The 6,656-nt window shown below is 38.3% G+C and overlaps 1 long non-coding RNA gene across 1 annotated transcript; it reads left to right on the plus strand.

Moving 5' to 3' along the window:
* The first annotated feature begins 773 nt into the window (after nt 1-773).
* LOC124256068 lies at nt 774-6,433 on the plus strand. Its single transcript, XR_006892819.1, has 2 exons — nt 774-920; nt 4,037-6,433. It is a non-coding gene; the product is annotated as an uncharacterized LOC124256068 (long non-coding RNA).
* The last annotated feature ends 223 nt before the right edge of the window (nt 6,434-6,656 follow it).

Below are 6,656 nucleotides of genomic sequence, written 5' to 3' on the forward strand. Positions count from 1 at the left end.
CAGCTTTCATATATTTAGGGGAACATGGGGATGAAGTGGTTGTCGACCTCGGGCTCTTACGTTGAGGAGACCACTAGCTTGTGCCTGTGTGGTCCCTGATGTACTTTCCGCACAAGGACGTTTGCCAGGCTGGTCGTACAGAGGATGCTTCTTGGACAAACGCCGCCCTTGTTGTCATCTGTCCTTGTGTAAGCCTTGTGGTAATACCGCTTCACTATGAGTGGACTTGAGGCAGGCTGCTACATGCTTCCGGGTTCCACCATCACTCCTGAAGTGATATTATCTGTCGTCCTTCCAGATATCATCTAAATACAATTGACAACATAACATGAAAGAGCGCTACTGCTGCTGCCATCCTCAAGATGCTTATAGTTCGTATGATGAGGAGGTTTCAACTAAGAGAGGTGAACATTAGGAAAATGCAACCTCACCTAGTCAAAAACTATCCAAACTCACAAGGACTTTACAGGCATAACCAACGACCAGAACGCGTCTACAGAACTCAGCATTACTTGATGGTATTCTATTTCGATCACGCATTTTTATTTTGCATGGATTTGTTGTTACATAATGAATATCATGTCCTTGGTATTCGATGTCATGTTGGTGTACATGCATGTTGTGTTTGAGTATATTCATGATATCTGCTTAACAACCCTTTGATATCAGATGGTATAAGAAGGTATATCAGCTTTTCATTGACTATTTAGGTTGTGTCTATGCATCGACCCTTACTTCATTTTAACACTGAATCTGAACAAAACTGACTCACCTTCTCTCATACGCGGGGTTATCTTGTAGAGGTACACCTCCCCTCCCTGGGGTGTGGCGGGCGCTGTCTGGATGGCCTTGCTCTCATCTGGAATCCTCAGAATCTTTACAATGTCCTCCACTTTAAGGGTTGATGTTCTTCCTGTGAGGTAAGGCTCGGGTGGATTGGACGCCATTTGTAAACATATAAATAGACATCGTAGGTGTCATGTAGTGTATCCCATCCGTGACACAAGCATAATAGCTTTTCTGTGCCAAGGCATCATGACCTGAATCTGTAGTTGAAAGTGATATACGAAGCATTCATCAACTGCTGAAATACACCCAAAAAAGTAATATTTATGATGTAAATTCCTTCTTCCCGACGTTACAGTTTGGTTGTGTATCATAACGAGGCTGTTTAACTTGAGAGCATGGTTTCTGAAGGCGATATACTTCCCTGTTTGTGAATACCTCGCCACACCTTGCTGCAGTAATATACTGACATAATATGTACCGAGTTATTGGGTTACATACATTCCCTGATGTGAAATTCTGAACAGTGTTCCTAAGTTTCTCCACCGCCTCTGTTGTTTTGAAATGTCTTGTGTTTGTTGTAAATCAGAATTATTAGAATTCTCTTCAGTGTGAAAGGGTGTGCACACAAGGTGATAACTCCAGTATAGACATTGCTTATACATCCTGTAAATGGAGTCTAGGTGTCTAGTCTTAGAATCTGTACATCCTCATTTAATTCATTTGACAGCTGTTGTCTTAATTTTACGAAATCCACTCACACAGCATATCCATATCTGTATCTAAACTGCCTTCTTTTTCATACAACTGGAAACGTTATTAGTATAGGGATGTTTCTCATTCCCCAAATCCCATGTCCACAATCCGGAGAGTTGACAGAGTGGCCTCCCTTTGATCAGCTGGGTTATCTGCAAACGCATTCCTACAGTACTGACGACTGACAGTACATTGTCTACGTTTGTTCTTGTACAATTGTTTAAACTTTACATATGTGAACACGATGTTCTAAAGGGACAGATTGAAGTGTATAATAACAAGGAAATAAAGTGAAAGTCTGAATGCTATGGGAAATGTAATAGTTTGTCAATACCAGGCTGGCTTGTGTATCACTTGTCAAGAACTAGAATGAGTTGTTTATACAGTTGTTTATTTGAACACTAATACAATATATATATGAATTAACATATCTCTTGTTTGAATAATGTTGGTGTTTTCTGTTCCTTGATAAAACTAAGAAGGTAAATAACAACTCCATCTAGACAGTTTCAGTTGTAGAATGTGTCTACACATATACATACATATTACATATAGCTTATGTTTATCACTTGTGTTGATACACAAAATTAAAAAATATGAATTTCAAATTGTACTCGATATACTATACATAACATACAATAATTGCTATAAAAATGATGCATTAGTTTACTTGAAATCTTAATCAGTCGGTATCGTTCGATTAAACACATATGATAGCCAGATGTTATGTCATTCAAGCACACCGCTCTGCTTCTAGCTACACGTACACAGTTGAACACTTACATGAAAAAGTTGTGTTCGCATTGTGTTCACAAGAATTGATTATATTAGTCATACTATCCGTCATTTGTCTTAAAGGGTCGGCATTCAGCAGAGATTTCCTACGACTGTGGTTTATCACATTCCTTCATTTAATAATTTATATATTCACCAATTTAGTTATCCTTGGTGACCTGGTGGCAAAGTGAGGACAAACCCTTAGTGCTGTCACATTTACTCGTGTACTACACGCCGGTGCGTACAGTCATCTAACGATGTGTTTATATATAGCTTTGATTGACATATATCGGATTTTCGGACTGGAGATTGACATTGTGTGCATTTGTATTTCTGTACATCAATGCGTATTTCCTCTTCTGATGCTACTCATGTTTTCAAAGTAAGATAAAATTTGTATCCATCTCATAAGGTAACTGCACGCATGAGTGAGTTAGGGAAAATTTAATGCCACATTAGTAGTATCTCAGCATATCGTCACGAGAATAATTTCTACATAAACAAGCAGTACATTTAGATTAAAAACTGTCGACAATGGACAGTAAAACAATTAGAATACCACAGAATTCTGTTGGAAACGAGCATGTTATAAAAAGGTCATATCACAGAACACTGCCACGTAAAACCGGCCTGAGTGTGTCAGAGTGAATAAACTGAAGAGTAACTCAATGAATGCCTCTCGGTATTTTCTATGACATGTTTGATATTGTTATCATTATTAAATAGATACTTATAGATATATATATATGTATATATACATGTATATATCTATAGACATGATTGACATCTGTCGGATTTTCGGACTGTGACATTGTGTGCATTTATATTTTTTGCGCATTCATGCATGATTAAAATACATAATCAAGTTTTAAAACAGTTCTTGTAGTTTTCAAATACATTATAAACAATATATATACTTTATTTTACCCCTAGGTTAATGTTCCCACTGTAAATATTGTTCCATAATGCATTATAGAACCAGGGGGGGTTGCGTCAAGCATACTAAGCACCAAGTATACCCAGTTTAGCGCAGACTTTCTAACGTGATTATTGTGTGTTGTGGTGTATTGTGCTGTATAATGTACTCTCGTCATGGGTAGGTTTCAATTAAAATGTTGAAAATGTCGTAGGAATGGAGGATGAAATATTTCTTATGTTTATGGCCTAAACTACCCTCCCTTAGTGAGTGACAGAGTGCATTCTTAAAGGCATGGCTTTTTAGTTTTCTACAAAATGACGGGAAATATCAAAGTTAACTCAATGAACCTACACTTCGAACAAACCCATCATTAAATACAACTAAAAAAACTGACCCAGTAAATGGTGAATGCGTTTGTACCGTCGCCGCTGATATCAGAAAGACTGTCCTGGCTCCTAGAATCCGAAAATCCGCAGCGGACATCAAGGGGCACAAGACTATACAAGCAAACGGGGAATCCCCACTACAGCCTATAAGTAAACGCGAAGGGAACTTTATCACATTCATTATTTGAACTCGACAGATACCAACATCATGGGTAATATTTCATGTTGGCCAAGACCCCGATATCAGGTAGGTCTAGACGTGTCTCACTACTGGACTGTCTTTGCGTCACAGTTCATGTGTGTGTTTGTGTCTGTAAATTTGCCCCAAAAGGGACAGTTTTTCTTTAACCTCCTGTATTTAAATTCTACAAGCCCAAAGGAATACATTTCATTGTGTACGTTTTGGTTCCAGAAACTGTTCAACACAAACAACCACATTGCCTCCCAGTATGAACACCAGTTGGCACATGGAGGCAAGTTCAATCGTATTAATGGTTTCTTTTAATTAAAAGAAGGATTGTTAGTTTAATATGTTTTATCAGGTCCAATCCTTCTATGTGTACTCCGAAATGTTTTCTTTATACATACCGGTATATTAGCTACATGTTATACTATTTCTTTCCTACTTTAACATACTTTAACAAATCACTAATTTATGTGAATTTTGAATGTCAATCTAATACATAAAACGCACACGTATTGGTACAGACTATGCTTATTGTGATTTGATTCTTGTAGGGCAGACACCATGGAGCCACGCACTTGCTGTAACTGAAGACCAACTGGATACACCTGTATCTGCACGAAATCTCAGTCGTGTTGGAAGCCACATTGGTATAGGATACGAGTCAGTGGGGATCGAGCTTGGACTTACTCTAGTTAAATTGGAGCAGGGCAAAGTTGCACATCCATGTTCACTGCATATGCAGATTGTACACATGCTGACCAAGTGGAAGGAGAAGAACGGCAGATCTGCCACTGGTCTGGTCCTCGTCAGAGCATTATGGAGATGCAATGACAGATGTACGATAGAGTGGGAGGACATTCTCAACATTCTTCAGTAATAGACATCTAATTCTTCGTAGCCAAGCAACTTGGTATCTTTTACAGAGGAAACTATCCACTTCAAAATTACTCAGATTCCCGGACATGAAGCCCAAACGTGAAATCATGACGTAATTAAACACCGCTTTCATTGCTTGTGCTCTTGGGGATGCTCACGTATTTGTACCAGTGACTCAGTGCTCAACCCATGTAAAGTAAGTGTATGCATTCTGTATAAAACGCATGTTTCACATGTCTCTAGAATTTAAATTGAACCTAATGCACGATTCTGTCCTTATCGTCTTGTTGCATTGTTCGTGTTATATGTAATGTATTGTATTGTGTAGTTCTATATTTTCATTCCATTGTATTGTGCTAAATGTCATGCATGTTATTGTTTGGGGTTTGTGGTGGGTTGCATTTGGACTCAATGTCATGGTGATCGAATTAGACAAAGTTTCACACTCTGCATTATATGGAGACCGTCTACATGCTTATTAAGTGAAAAAGTGGCTGTGCGTTTGAAATAAAGGACACGATAAACATTCTATAGTCACCATGGACTCAGTGTGTCATATGTTCATATTAGCATTCATGTTTGATGCTTACCTATGTTTCAAGAATAAATATTGTCGTTTCAACTAAACCTTTCTCGTTTATTTCTTCATTGAACGTGGGTATGATATGTCTATGTTAGTCTCTGTGTATTTGGTGAAAGTCCATCTGTCGTAGTTCCATCTGTCCCAGACGATAATCAGGGGATGTTATAACATTATTTCTACCTTCCCCAATACCCTGTCGTTATTGCTAGACACAACTGGAGAGAATCAGAATTTGTGACTTTGCTGATTGTTTGTCAAAATAATTACGTCAGCTTTGATGTTTTCCCTCAGGGGTTTGTCGGACCCTCAATTAGTCCGTCGTGATACAGTAGTTCCCCGTTCTTTTCTCTGATGTTTCATAACATTCACACAGCTTGTCTGAAAACGTGGGGTTTGGACGCTACATACACAATCAACATGGATATATGTAATCATGTGAGACAGTATTGTATTTTAAAAGCAAATGTTTCAGATTAATTTGCATGTTGTATCCGTGAGAATGTTCTATACATCTTAGTGCAGTCTGATGGAGCTCAATTATCCCTTTAAGTTTAATTCAAGATCAAGACTGATTAATGTGGCAAACACAGCAAACTGATCACTCCCTGTTGAGTCTCCTATGTTCCAAACCCACATACATCAAAATGCCCATTCTGTACTAAATGCTTCATGAGTAGCATGATATGAATTGGTTGTTCCTGTCCATCTACTGCTCTCAAACAATCATCATAGTATCTTGAGTAACACACGAAACGTCATATACTATGTCGGACTGTCGGACTGGTTTACCTTTGTAACGGATTTTGCACACTGTCAGAGATCTATTAACAGAATGAATGAGTGCGTGTTTCCGTGTATGCCTGCATTCGTGTATGTATCATGTGTACTATTATATATACACCACTAATTTATGTGCTTGTATTACCACACTTTTAGCTTTCATTATTGTATAAACATGAATCCAAAACCTATGCAATGGAAGTGAATTATACATCAGTCGTATTCATAATACGGCTTCCCTAATCGCAATACTGTCGCCTCTGTCGTGAAGGTATTATATATGCAACCATGTCTGGACACTGTTCACATGCATAACTATTGTTTCCCCGTGTATATAACATTGTGATTGTATTTTACGTCTTAAGAATAAATATTTTAAATGACGTACTTTGTTGTCCTTTTGTAATATCCCCAATCCAACAATCCGAAACATACTTGCCTCTCAAAACAAATCATTGTGAGATTGTAACAGCCATGCGAGCATGCCTCTGTGGGTTTGTGCGCGATGAGGTCTAGCTACATATACACCGCACAAGGTCAAACTACGAAGCACCATTGTGTGAGTCGTATAACAGTCAACAATCAGTGCCCAGTTATCGATAATAC

Source organism: Haliotis rubra, unplaced genomic scaffold (genome assembly GCF_003918875.1).
Source record: "Haliotis rubra isolate DU_JTF1 unplaced genomic scaffold, ASM391887v1 Scf616, whole genome shotgun sequence".
In the NCBI taxonomy this organism is placed as follows: Eukaryota; Metazoa; Mollusca; class Gastropoda; order Lepetellida; family Haliotidae; genus Haliotis; species Haliotis rubra.